The sequence below is a fragment of the Lolium rigidum genome, chromosome 6, assembly GCF_022539505.1.
Source record: "Lolium rigidum isolate FL_2022 chromosome 6, APGP_CSIRO_Lrig_0.1, whole genome shotgun sequence".
Lineage (NCBI taxonomy): Eukaryota > Viridiplantae > Streptophyta > Magnoliopsida > Poales > Poaceae > Lolium > Lolium rigidum.
Genome location: NC_061513.1, coordinates 288,751,357 through 288,765,510, shown reverse-complemented (window position 1 = coordinate 288,765,510; position 14,154 = coordinate 288,751,357). Strand labels below are relative to the sequence as shown.

The following is a 14,154-nucleotide window of genomic DNA, read 5'->3' as shown; positions in this document are numbered from 1 at the left end:
TTATTATAACCCTATTTCAAAATTAGCACTAGTATTGTATTTTACTAACACCTTGAAATATCTAGAGTAGATATTACTCTCCTCATGGTTGGGTCATGGTTATAAAGATAAGTGGTTGTTATAAGTGGTCAATCACCACACATGGGTTTAATTATGGGGTTTAGCACTAAGTTCATCTTATGTTCAATAAATGAAGCATAAGATTTAACTAGTGAGCAATTCTGGGGTTCTAGTTATATTCACCTAATGGTAAATGGTTTGAATCTCAATTATGGCCAACGTTTTAATTGTGATCACCCTAGTGATACACTAACAAGAATTGAGATATGGTTTAGGGTTTTACTTGTGATCATCAAGTAATTTACAATTTAGTTTGAGATATGGTATAGGTTCTATATGTGATTTAACATCATATTACTTTGGCTAGGGTTGCTCTTCCTCACCACTCATAGGATGATTCAATCCAAGATCATTTAGATTGATATAGGGACTGAACTATACAAGGTTTGTTACTATCCAGTTGTTTCTCCAATTAAATATATTGGAAATGGTTTTAGGGTTGCTACTGATACCCCTATGATTTCATGTGGTGGATAATATCTGCTTAACCAACTAAAGTTTAATTGGTAATTGTATATCTCCAAAGCATGGTCATGATTATACTTGATCAACTTATTCTTAATGTCTTCTATCTCAAGTTCTTAGGTTTATGATCATTACTCAATTTATAATGATCAAGGTTTGGCTTCCTAAGGTATCTCTCATGAACTAGGTTTCTCACTTCTAAGATCAAGTATTGTCTTGATCAGCTAGTGTATAGTACTTCTTTTATACTTTCATGGGTGGACATGGCTATGGTTGTCTCAATAGTTTATATCCCAGGAGAATACCTGAGATATACACTTAGAGTTCTACTCAAGTAATGATAATATGATCATGTGGATATATGGGTAGTTCTCTCTCTCAATTTCAAGTGTTGCCTCAACTAACTTGAGTGTAACACCATAGCTTGAGCTCTCTCATATAGGAATAGTTATTCTAGGGTTTATGGTGTACTCACAATATCTCATTTAGTAATAGAATGTTAAGGCTCCACTTGGCTATATTAGTTGGATTAATCTCCTCCTTACTTTATCAATTCATGGATATGGTATTATTCCATTTGATCCTAGATCATCTCACCACTCCAAGGTGAGGTGGTTTATATCCTAATTCTTTAGTTCAAGAGTTGTCCTTGGTTCTTAAATAGGTAAAGCTAGGATTGGTATGAATGGTCTCTCTCATTTGGGAAGGACTTTAATACTAACCTAAGGTTAGGCTCCATAGAGAATGATGTGATCATCAATATCTATGTTTAACATAAATGGGTTCTCTCTCTAGGGAATGTCTTGATTAATATCCTAGGTTTATTCTTAAAGATGATGATTTGGGCATATAGATGTATATCCAAGGTTTAGCTCAGGGTTTGACATTGCTTCTCTACTAATTATAGAACTCTCTCTCCTCTAGGTTTTGATGTATAACAATTTGAATAGAGAAGGATGTAGCAAATGGAAACTAGGGAACATTTCTAGAGTTGAGCTCCTTGTCATGATTCCAAGAATAAAGTAGAATGAATACCATGAGGTTCATGGTAGGAACATGAATTGGTTTAAGACATGGAAAAGATAAGTTAAGAATAGTTTCTCCATTTTATTGTTACTTGATTTCCAGTTGAATAGATGTTCATGTGTTATGGCAAGGAATACCATGTTATGATCTTTGATAAGATCAATTAGTTGATCCTTGATTAATATGTTATTGTATTGGTTTTAGTTCCATTTGATCTAACCCCTTAGATCAAATCATCTCTACCCAAAACAAGGTTTTCACAAAGGTCACATTGAGGTTTATAACACTTGGCTTGATGATCTACTTCAATTCCATCAAGGTCAAGTGAAACTTCAGTTACTGTAACATGTTTTACTTGAAAGCGTGAAAATTCCCCGGATTTTCTATGCATGAATGCAATGCACACATCTGCTTCCTCTATTTTTTGTAACCCCAAATACTGGGATATTACACTTGCGCAGCTCGCCCCGCATCCCGCCCGCGGTTCCTCGCCCAGCTCCGGGTGCTACGGCCGCTGCGCCGGTCGAATCGAGGATGAGCTCAGGCGACGAGTTTGTCGGTGTCGATCTGTCCCGTTCGTCGATCTCGGACGATTCCGACCTCGACGAGCTGCTCCAGGACGACGGGGTGGAGGCCACCATCCTCTTCTCTCCGTCAAGGAGCTAGAGGACCGAGCGGAGCTGCTGAATCGAAGGCGTGGCTCGGTGATTGGCTGCAACCACATCCAACGGAATCGCCTCCTCGGCCACGAGCAGCTGATGGAGGACTACTTCGCCGAGGTACCTACCTATCCGCCTTATCTATTCCGTAGGAGGTATCGCAAGCGCCGTAGTTTGTTCGTCAATATCGTCAAGGCCAGCGAAGCCAACTCGAATTACTTCAAGCAATGTAGAAATGTTGCCGGCGTGATGGGTTTCAGCCCCTTCCAAAAAATCTCGGCTGCCATGAGGGTGATTGCGTATGGCATCCCTGTGGACTACACCGATGAGTATCTTCGAATTGGCGAAGATACAACCACGGAGTCCGTTCGTAGGTTTTCTCGCATGATTATCAAGTTGTTTGGGCCAACCTATCTCCGAGCTCCCAATGAGGATGACACACAAAGATTGATGGAGATAAATGAGAAAAGAGGGTAGCGTGGAATGCTTGGCAGTCTTAATTGTATGCATTGGACATGGAAGAATTGTTCCAAGGCATGGCATGGCATGTACTGTGGGAAGAGCAAAGATGCTGCCATTGTACTTGAGGCCGTCGCATCACAAGATTTGTGGATTTGGCACTGTTTTTTTGGTTTGCCTAGAACACTCAATGACATCAACGTGCTTCAAAGATCCCCTTTATTTGCGAAACTAGCAAATAGGAAAGCACCCACTTGCAATTACAATGTCATGAACAATGAATATACAATGTGATATTACCTAACCGATGGCCTTTATCCGGATTGAGCAACTTTTGTGAAATCTGTCAAGGATCCCCAAGATAAAATAGAGGCTGAATTTGCCAAAGCTCAAGAAGCAGCTCGCAAGGACATTGAGAGAGCTTTCGGTGTTTTGCAGTCAAGGTTTGCCATTGTTCGTGGCCCAGCCTGATTTTGGGACAAAAACTCTTGTGAACATCATGACATGTTGTGTGATTCTTCACAACATGATCATCGAGGATGAAAGAGTGTTAAGTCTGCCCTGCTTCTATGACAACGTTGGCACCCGAGTGCAACCCCAACGCAATCCGGATCGCATTGAAGCTTTCCTTGAAACGCATCGGCAGATTGAGAATGACAGTACCAATGCCCAGCTCATTTAAGATCTAAAAATGCACCACCGGCAGCGACATGGCCGCCGCCTTTGATCCTACCTTTGATACATTTGTTCATTTGTTTGATTGTTCGAAAATTGTTGTAATTTGGTTGAGACATTTCTTCATTTGTTTAATTTTCCAAAAACTGTTGTAATAATTTGGTTCAGATATTTGTTTATCTGTTGTAATAATTTGGATGATTATTTTATTAATTATGATCGATTGTTGTATGTGTTGCATATGAATTCTATGAAAATTAGCTAATACTAGTTGAATGCCCGTGCGTTGCTACGGCGACTCAAGTTATTCTCATATAACACATGTAAGCAGAAGAAACACCAAAATTCATGTAAATAGAAAAGATAATATAGAAAAGATAACCACGTATCACTCGAAAGATCGATATTAGAATTATTAGAATTCTATTTGCATAAAATTGATTTTGGTTAAATATATAAATCAACGTGGTATGCAGCTTCACGCTCATCTGGTACCGAGCGGGGCCTCTAGTTTGTTGCTTCGGCCAATGAGCGTGGGAGCAGCAGTGATCGCATTCTTCTCGGGTCACATTTTCTCTCCCGGCCCTGGTTTGAATCAACCACTCCGTATCGATACGACTTGACAATAGGACTGCTTGTTCGCTTCATTTCAAGGTTCAGTTCACAAATAGCATGAACTTCACATCTACATGATTAATTAGATCAAACAAAAGCACTTAGTTCATGTCCCGTTATCATGTAAGCTAGCGGCACCAAAAACACATTGGCCGCAAATAAACTTGAACGGATATCTTCAAGCTTTCGCCTTCATAAACACACACAAACACTATGACATCAGTGAGTTAAAAATGCAGTAAATAGAAGTGCATGTCCGAGAGTGGTAGTTTGGTTGAAAGAGGAGGTACCAGTACCACCACCACGAAAATGACCACGACAAGCTTCCAATTAAATCTTGTTGAATCGGTCTGAAAAAAAGTTCCTCATACTATAATAAAATATTCTTTACCAAGCAAACCTTCACACTTCTAAGTTCTAATAACATTTGGCGCAATGTGCAAAAATATATATGCCTCAGAAGTTGAGTGCCTACAGCCATTAGTCAATTTTGCTAACTGAACTTCAACAATTTCCTAGCTAAGTACCAATGGGTTTCTACAAAACAATCATCAGATAGGTAATCAACAAATATTGGTCAAAGAGTCACAAAGTATACTTTAATGAAGTCAAACGAGACATCACAAGGATTTTCATGTAATTTTGCTTCTGAAAATGGGATAGTCCATAGTGCAAATGATACTCGCATCTTAATTCAAGAAAATAACATGGAGACAGCCACGCATAGAGTACCGTTAATACAACTACATCAAATCAGCCCAACTGAAAACTAATCTATATTAATTCATGCACATTAATTTCCCCCAAAAATACACTAAAATAATTTACCAGGGGAAAATTTGAAGGACTCAGGTGTTCGTAGCAAGACGATTACATTGTTGAATCTCTTGACCAATGCTATCAGCATTTCTGCTAACTCTCATTCTAACCTTTACAATCGGCAATATGCTTTGCAATTTGCAAGGTAACTGCATACGACCTGGAAAACATGATAAAACAATATAATTAGACTTAATGCATTGTACTAAGATCATTAATCAATAGACACACAAAAAAATATCGACTGATGAGTGCCTAATAAGCATATTACAAAACTGAAAAGTCTGGAAATAAACAAAATGAAATATGGCTTATAAGATGGTGAAAGTGTAAGATAATTTAGCCTCACATGCATAGACTAACCATCTCCTCGACTGCCATGTTGCCTCCGAGTTATGCATTTCCATTTATGATCTTAGTTCAGACAATCATGTACATAGGAGTGGCATTGTTCGTTCGAATAGGGTGGGCATCAGATAGTTGGGTTGGACTGGATTTGATTACCTCGGATTGTTTCGTCAGGGACTTTTGCTCCATATCATGGAATCTCCTCTCAATTTATTTTGGAAACTTTGTTCTATTTTGACTATCAAATTCCATTCTTAAGACAAATATCTTGAAATTTTTTCTTCTAAAATACATGCCTAATCACAAACGTGCCACTTGAATCCCATAAATCAGCAAAATGTGATGCCGACTTGTCCAAGAAGTAGCCCTGATTATGAACATAGTTCTATATACAAATTAAAAAAAGAAAGCGGGTGATTAACAAACATAGATGCACATATGGTAACATAAATTTGCATGTTATATTCTCACCTTGTGGACAATCTGCTGTATGTTGCCTTGCTGCTCCTGGACGAAGTTTATGAAAACTATAAACAAAGAAGAACTCGTGAGCAAGCAGTCAAGAACCTATTCACACTGGTAAAAAAATAAATTTGTTTGTCATAATGATGTAATTCCAGAAAAGTATTATTTACTGGTAAAAAATAATATAACATCTCAAAACCTGATGTTATAGAAGACAAAGGTAATCCCAAAGAAGACATGGCTGTAAATTAGACTTAATGCTAACAACCAGGAGGGGGTGAAGTACTCAGAAATCCATCCGACGGTCCAACATGGTTAACGTTGAGAGGGTGTGCTTGTGCGGCCTTGATTCTCCTGATGTTTGACATCAAACATTTTTGATGACGTACGGACAACAATATAATAGTAAAGATAACTTAATTAATTCTTGTCAACTGGTGAATTCAATGGTTGTATCACGCAATGATAAAATCCACTCGGATTGGCACTATGAACTACTGCAAAGCTCAGTTCTTTGTTGTCTTGGTGCTCCGGTGATATCTCCTCCTTAGTATTTTCATTTCCACCGTGCTCCTTCTCCATTGGGACCCTCCTTTATCTAAGCTTAAGTAACCAGGAAAGTTATTTTTTTTTGGAGAAATTACACTACAGTCATAATAGCATATATTAATAGCTTAGAAAAAAAATCCAGTACAGATTTATGTTTAGAGGAAATTGAGCATTGTCAGCAATCCAAGAACACTGGAAAAATCGAGTAGGCCACATAAGTCAGATGTTCTTAGCCAGTTGAACTGATTTAAAGTGCATTAGTCTTTTGACAAATAAGACATGCCTTTAATCCTACTTTCTTTTAACTCCTACAAGTTTTTTTTTACTTTCTTTTAACTCCTATAAGTTGGAATGTCACAAGAAAAATTGTACTGCCTTGGCATCTGCAAAAACAAAAACGTTGTTCACCATTGTTCATGCACAAGCCCTGTCTGATGATGGCAATCCACCAAAGAGAATTAGGGCCCAACGTTCCAGTTCTAATAAATACTACACATGGTATCAAGAAAAAGAAGAAAAGGCAGACACAATCATCATATATACGTGCATCTAGAAACAAACCTGCAAATTAGGAGTGATTTCCATGATTTAGCAAAGGGAAAGAAAAAGAGGAGCATACCTTGCGCTGCTTCGAGGAGAGGAGCAACAACGCCCTGCTAGCTCGGAAGGCACGACTGGGCGACCCGCGTGACAGCATCAATGTTGGCCCAAATCAGGCTCCACATGAGCTCCTCCTCCAGCTCGTGAAATTAGCGGGCGTGCGGATCGACATTGTTGACAGAGCATGCCTACATAAGGCCCCGGCCTGCCGGTGCGGAGGCCAAACATGGTGGCGGCAACCATCACAGTGGCCCCTCGGCTCCCGCCATGAGGCTTAGAAACATGCGGGACTGGGTAACATTGAGGTCGAGGTGTTGTTCAGATCGAGGTCAAGGTGTTGTTCCTGTCACATGTAAAGGAGGAAGAATTTGAAGGGGTCTCCACGCCGATCGGTTGGCGGCGTGAGCGTACATGAGGATCGCTTGGGGAGGCATCCTTGCTGAGGTGGAGGCCGGAGACGGGGCGGCTCACCGAGGTGGAGCCATGGTGCGCTCACGCCGGAGCGAGGAGAGGCAGCTTTTTGGGCGGCGCACTTGCGGAGGTGGAGCCTGAAGCCGGCGGCTGGACGACTCGCGGAGGTGTAGCCCCATGGCGTGATCGCGACGGGACGAGGAAGAGGCAGGAGAGCGAAGGATTTGTGCCGCGCGACGCTAGGCGACGAGCTTGGGCGCGGCGTCGCGACGTACTCGACGAACTTCGGCCCGGCGGCGCAGCGCCATGGCTTGTGCGGTTGTGGAGTAGCACTCGGAAACAGATAAAGGCAGAGGAGGGAGAAAGCCAGGGATATGGACGAACCACGCGTCACCTTGCGAAGGAGGAGGACGTGAACGCTCCTTCCCCCAGCGTTTTCCTTCCTTTAATTGCCGCAATTGTGGAGAATTCGCGATCCCTGATTGATTGTATTTTACTAATGTTACCGATGAGAATGGAAAGTAATAATTTGATTTGATCTGCACTTTGTGCTAGCGAAGGGAACGTGTAGAAAAGCCATCGGACGGTGCTTAATGGGGTGATCGGACGGTTCAAATCCTTCGAATCTCCTTCACCAAACGTGTTGTATGACGTACGACCAACTCGAATATAATAGTAAAGATATATTATGTATCTGTTTTACAGTTTTGGTTACGGGCTCTGTTCTGCGCTAGCGATTTTCCGACCCGTAAACACGAATTCGGTGAACTGAATTCGGGGTTTTTCAGTTCGCATGTTTACGTGCTCTGCTAGAGATGCTCTAAGCCTCCCTTTATCTTCGGTAATACTAATTTTCCCACGAGAGCCAATGAAGATCTTTTTTATCTAGGGAACCACTCCACCAAAATCTCGCCGTACTTGAGATGAAACTTTTATAAACCTTTTTAGTGAGTTTAAAACAACTCATACTATATAAGTGAATGGCCGGAATCACAACCTTGATAAGAGTTTCCTTGGATGCACATGAGAGCAACTTCTCTGACCATCCTTGCATTTTCCCTCGTGACCGTTCACCAATGTGAGCAAACGTGCCACTTGTGATCCTTCCAACTGCAGTTTGGAGTCCAAGATATCGCTCAGTAAAAGCCTCCCTAGGACTGCCTTGATTGACACTTTCAATGGTTGCATTGCATTTGGACTGAAATAAATTGAGCTTTTATGTTTTTACACCTTCTGTCCTGAGCAACCAGCATAAATATTCAGAATAGAATTGAGTCTCTCAGCACTCTCTGTTTTAGCACTCATAAAAATTAGACTATCATCCGCAGAAAAGCAAATGATTAACCCAAGGAGAGTGTGTGCTCACACGGATACCTCTGTCCACATAAGCTCCAGATCTATTTAGCAAGGAAGTAAACCCTCACCACAAATCAGATATAAATACAGCGAGATTGGATCCCCTTGTCGCAAACCTCTGGTGGGAGAAAAGAAAATTGAAGTTCTCCATTAACCTTGATAGAAAACCTCACCGAGGAGACACATTTCATTATCAGACTCACAAAATTTCTGTGAAAACCAAGCTTCAACAGTATTGCTTCTAGATAGATCCATTCTACCCTATCATAAGCTTTCATCATATCCAATTTAACCGCACAATATGATTTCTTGCATTTCTTTTTCTTCTTTAGAGAATGCGCACTTTCATATGCCACTAGAACATTGTCTGTAATTAAACGACCAGGCCCAAACACACTTTGCTCCTCACCAATAATTTCATCCATCATACCCTTTATTATTACTGCAATAGCTTTCGCTGCAATTTTGTAAAGTGATATATATTGTGGATTTCTCACCTTTGGTACCAAGGTTATTGCTGTATCATTCATCCCGATAGGCAAGTTACCACCATTTAGAAAACCCAGCACTGCAGGCACTATGTCATCTTGCAGCAGTTCCCAATGCCTCTGGAACAACCCTGCCGTGAAACCGTCCACACCTGGCGCTTTTGATGGCGCCATTTGAAACGGTACATTCTTTACGTCGTCGGCCACAAAATATTTTTATTAATAAGGCATTCATATGCTCTGTAACTTTCGGAGTAACAACATCAAATAACTCTCCCATCTCTGTGTACCCTTGAGATTGATATAGACCATGATACAAACTCTGAATTTCCTCATTTATTTCTTCAGGTTTCTCATATAGTCGATCATCCTCTGTACATTTTAGAGATGAAATACGATTAATCCTGCGCCTTTGGGCTGCTTGGGCATGAAAATATGCCGTATTACGATCGCCCGACCTTAGCCATTGTACCCTACTTCATTGTTTCATCCATATCTCCTCCTGCCTCAAAGCTTCTCTCAGCTTTTTTGCAACAGCCCGCTCTTCATCTGAAGAACCTGACCAAATAGATGTAGCTCGAATCTCTCTAATTGTTGTTGTAACTTCCGAACTTTCTTGCACAGCCCACCAAATTCTTTCGCCCCCCACGAACTTAATTTATTCTGCATCTCTCGCAGAGCATGAGACACCCCCTCTAAGCCATGTTGGCCAGACCCACGCTCTCAAGAATTTGTGACCAGCTCATCATAATTAGAGTGAGTCTGCCATACATTTTCATAGCGGAATTGTTTTGCCCTGATATTATCATTACGACCTAGTGCTTCATTTGTGTCAGGACAAAACAGTGGTCCCACTCCGTGGCACTTATGTGTTTAACACGTACCCGCTCAAACAATTTCAAAACTCTGCATTTGCAAAAGATCTGTCTAGCCTTGCTTTTACATTTGCAGCACCTTGTTGTTTGTTATCCCACGTGAAAGGAACTCAGAAACCAAGATCTTGAAGCGAGCAATCTTCCACAGCTTGCCTAAAAGCTCTCATCTGCCACTTGGACAGTTGTACTGAAGTGCTCATCTGCATAAAGTGTTTCATTAAAATCACCTGTACATAACCACGCATCATGCTGAGTCGCATGTAAACATGTAAACCTCCAGCTCCGGTGTCTGTTTTCCGCCCTTGGTTCTCCATAAAAACATGTAAACCTCGAAGGAGGAATATCACTATCAAGCATCTTAACTTTTGCACCAATAATTCAATATGTCCCTGACTAAAACTCTCAATATCAACCTCCATTGAGTTATATACACTTTTAGTACCATAACTTGTATCAGATGTGCAATTTAGTACCACAACTTGTAAAATGAGTAGCTGGAGTACCACAACTTATATCAAGGGAGCAAATAGGTCCACAATCAGTTAGAATCGGACACGTGGCATCTTAATTTTTGTAGAAAGCCCCTAATATTTTCCTCTTGTACATGTGACCTTTGTGCTACCTTACATGCTGGTCCCACTGGCAGTGCTGGAATAATAAAGAAATAAAAGAATTTATCCATGCAAGGTTCGCACTCAAGACCTAGCTATTCTGTCGGCATTTGGTAGCCACTAAGCACCAACTTAGTTTACGTTTTGTGGTAAGACGCCATTTTAGTATACTAGCGGCATGCTGGTTTCGTTGCACAGAGATGGGGAAAACGAAGACGGCTCATGCGGAAGAAATTGGCTCCAGCGCGCGCGGCAACCCAGGTGGTGTGGTGCGCTGCAGTCAACTGGCCAGCGACCGGCGACAGGATGCAAAGTGCCGGGGCGGCGGCGTGTGTTGCCTCTGAGAGCATCTCCAACGCCGCCCCAAATAGTCGCCGGTAGGGGTGCCGGCACCGTCGTATGGGGGGCATTGACACAGTATTCTCTATTTGGGGGAGCTGCTCCCACACCGACGCGTCCCATACGACGGCTCCAATAGATGATTTGAATTTGAAAATTCAAATAAAAACATAGAAATTCGAATAAGTTTATGAATTTAAAGTTTGAGCCAATACACGGTCACCAAATTCGAATAGGTTTTCGAATATGAAGTTTGGACCAACATACGGCCACCAAATCGCCGTCTCCGGCGCAAAAAACGGCTTCCAACCAAGCTGATCAGATGAACGAGGTCACAGACGGCTCAACCTCGACGACGTCCTCATCGACGGCGAGCCCCGGCGGCAGCTCCATCGCTGCAACAGGATCCACGGTCGCGGGGGGAGGCATGAACGTCGACGGTGCCGGCGGAGAGATGAACGTGGACGGTGCCGGCGGAGACATGAATCGTGGAGGGTGCCGGGGGAGACGCCGACGCAGCTCGTGCCGCCATCACCTCTTGGCCGATGCGCTCGCGGTACATCTCGTGCCACGCCCGCGCCAACGGGTCCATCTTCTCCATGTCGGCCATCAAGATCTTGGATTTTGAGACATCTTGGCCAACGATAGCTGCGTCGCTTTGTTGGTGGCCTTCATGGCAGCGGCGTGAGCTTCTATCTTCGCCGCCTCCACCTTCTCCCTCTCCAACGCGATCTTCATGTCTTGCTTGTCGAGGATTGCCTTCCACACAACGGCGGCCCTATCCGACGCTTCCTTGTTCTCAACCGAGAATGAGTTGATCATCTTCTCGAGGGAGGCGTCCACGGCTGCCAATAACGATGCCGCATTCCTCTCGGCCTTGGCCTTCTTGTTGCCAATGGGGCGCCCGGTGGAGGCGCCGGCTGGATCGTCCGGCCCATCTTCCCCGTCCTTCAATAGAGTGTGGAGGAGGTCGTCCCATTTCTTGCAACCTTGTAGCTTGTTGTAGCAATGCATGAAGGGGAAATCTTTGTCCTCGTGTTGGTGCTTGTATATTTCGAGGGTTTGGAGCATCTAACAATACATGATGCAAAACAAGATATGGAACTAGTTGGATCATCAAATAGATATGTAACAAGATGGATCATCAAATAAGATGGGCGTAGATCATACCCAATCCACCATCGTCTTGCCGCTCTCCTTCCATGCCTTGATCTTCTCATAGTAGCCATGGAACTTGCTACACGCCGCCTTGATCAAGTTCCAACGGTGAGAGAGGGCGCCCTCGTTCCGGTTTATCTCCATGTTGGCGTACTCACCATAGTTCTTCTTCTTGTTGAAGCAATCAATGATGCGCTTGTAGTACTTGCCTCCGGTTTGATTTGCGCCGGTGATGGGGCAAAAGCTCACTTGCTTCCACGCCTCGATGAGACATTCATCCTCCAAATACCTCCACCTCGGACCACGAGTGCCGGCGGAACGCCTGCGCGTCGTCGTGGTCATGCCAGTGTCGGCGTCGATCAGCTCCTCCTGAACCTCCTCCTCACCTTCGTCCTCCTCGGCCTCTTCTTCATAGTCGTTGACGAGGGGTTCGTAGGCATGGCCGCGTATGATGCCGTTCAGGATCTCCTCCCCGGCGGCAATCTACACATCAAGTTACCTACTTTCAATCGCCGCCGATGTCTACGATGCACATACTACATAAAAAGTAAGAAAACACATCTCGTCCTCGCCCATGGACACGCCGGATGCGCTGTCGAACACCTGGTGGGTGTGCCTGCCGTCGTCGGGGAAGAGGTAGCGGGGAAGGCCGGTGCCGTCTGTCACGTGGCCCTCGGTGCGGCGCAGGTCAGGCGACGAGTTCAGGTCGGGGAAGTGAAATGCGCCGCTGCCCCTCGCCGCTGAATCCGGCGAGAACGGCCTGTTGTTGTCGACGGTCATGTCGCTGTCCCCGTACTCGGGGGAGTAGCGGGCGTGGCCATCCATCTGCGACAGCCGCATCTGCGAGATCGACGGCCCGTCCGTGTTGTACCCCGCGTAGTAACCCGGCGACGACGGGAGCTCGAGATGGTGCTGAGGCTGCCGCTCAAGCTGAGGCATGCTTCCGCAGTGGCCGCCGCTTTCGCTGCGTCGATGGCGGCGATGCGACGCTTTCTGCGGTCGGCCGTGATGAAGGAGCGGCGTTCCATCTCCTTGTCCCACTCGTCCTGCGACATGGTCACCGGCTTCTCTTTCGGTGCGACGATGCGCGTCTTCGGCGGCGTCTTCGTCGGCGGCTTCGCTGCCTTCGCCGGAGCTTTTCTCTTCGGTGGCATGGCGCGGCGGCGAGGGTTTTTCGGGTTGGAGGCTGGATGAGAGATGGAGCGGCGGGCGGGAGAAATGAGCGGCGAAGGGGACGGGGTTTTGGGGGAGAAGATGTATTTTTTGGCGATGTGTGGCTGACAGGCGGCTCCCACGCCTAAAATTTTCAGCCTCCCGAGGCGCCGGCGCGCCCGATTCGCGTCCTTGGCGAAGGGGCCGGCACGGGGTTGCTGGCGATTCTATTAGGCTCGAAAATTGGCCGACGCTGTTTGGGGAGCGCTGGTGCGAGTCCATTTTCGCTCCCGGCTTTCAAATCACTATCGGAACCGCTATTGGGGCCGCCGGTGGAGATGCTGTGACAGCGTGTACCCGTAAAGAAAAGGAGCTAGCGCATAGTAGTCCACGCGACCACGCCGCACCCGTCGCTGATGACCACGCGGCCGTGGAGCTGCTGGGTGCGGGCCACGAGCTCGTGGTGCGCCCCGGCGACCTCTACCTGCTGAGTAAGGTGCAGTAGGTCCAAATCAGTGGCGCGACGCTTCACATCGGACGCGAGGAAGACGATAGCTGTTACGGCCTTTTAAGTCGATTCCTCCAAAAAAAAAAGGATCCCCAAGTCGAGGCGAAGCTCCTAGACATGATCCTGAGGCTTCGGAAGGTCTAGGATGATGGCCCGGACGACGATGCTGACCGCGGCGTGGAGACGAGGCCGCATGACATACACCGGCAGGCGGCAGCTCAAGGTCCACTACTTCGTCTCCCGGAAGCTTTGGCACGCGCACGCTTAATTAAGAGGTCAAGGCCGGCCGTTTTGTGGACAAACGTCGGCGTCCCCGAGACGCTACAGCCTACAGAGCACGGACTCCGACGCACGGCAAGTTCTGTTACATCTGCACCAAGCTCCGTGGCGGCACCAGAACCCCCGTCGTGTCCGATCCGCCGGAGTCCGTTCTGCACCGGGCCATGTACCTGCTCT

General features: G+C 45.2%; 1 long non-coding RNA gene across 2 annotated transcripts; it reads right to left on the bottom strand.

Annotated features, from left to right (window-relative positions):
• Positions 1–4,639: 4,639 nt before the first annotated feature.
• On the bottom strand, positions 4,640–7,474 carry LOC124665677. 2 transcript variants are annotated; one of them, XR_006990658.1, is made up of 3 exons: positions 6,820–7,474; positions 5,658–5,713; positions 4,640–4,998 (listed from the first exon to the last, which is right to left on the bottom strand). It is a non-coding gene; the product is annotated as an uncharacterized LOC124665677 (long non-coding RNA). The 2 variants fall into 2 exon arrangements; XR_006990659.1 differs by lacking the exon at positions 6,820–7,474 and having other exon boundaries at positions 5,658–6,805.
• Between the last annotated feature and the right edge of the window lie 6,680 nt (positions 7,475–14,154).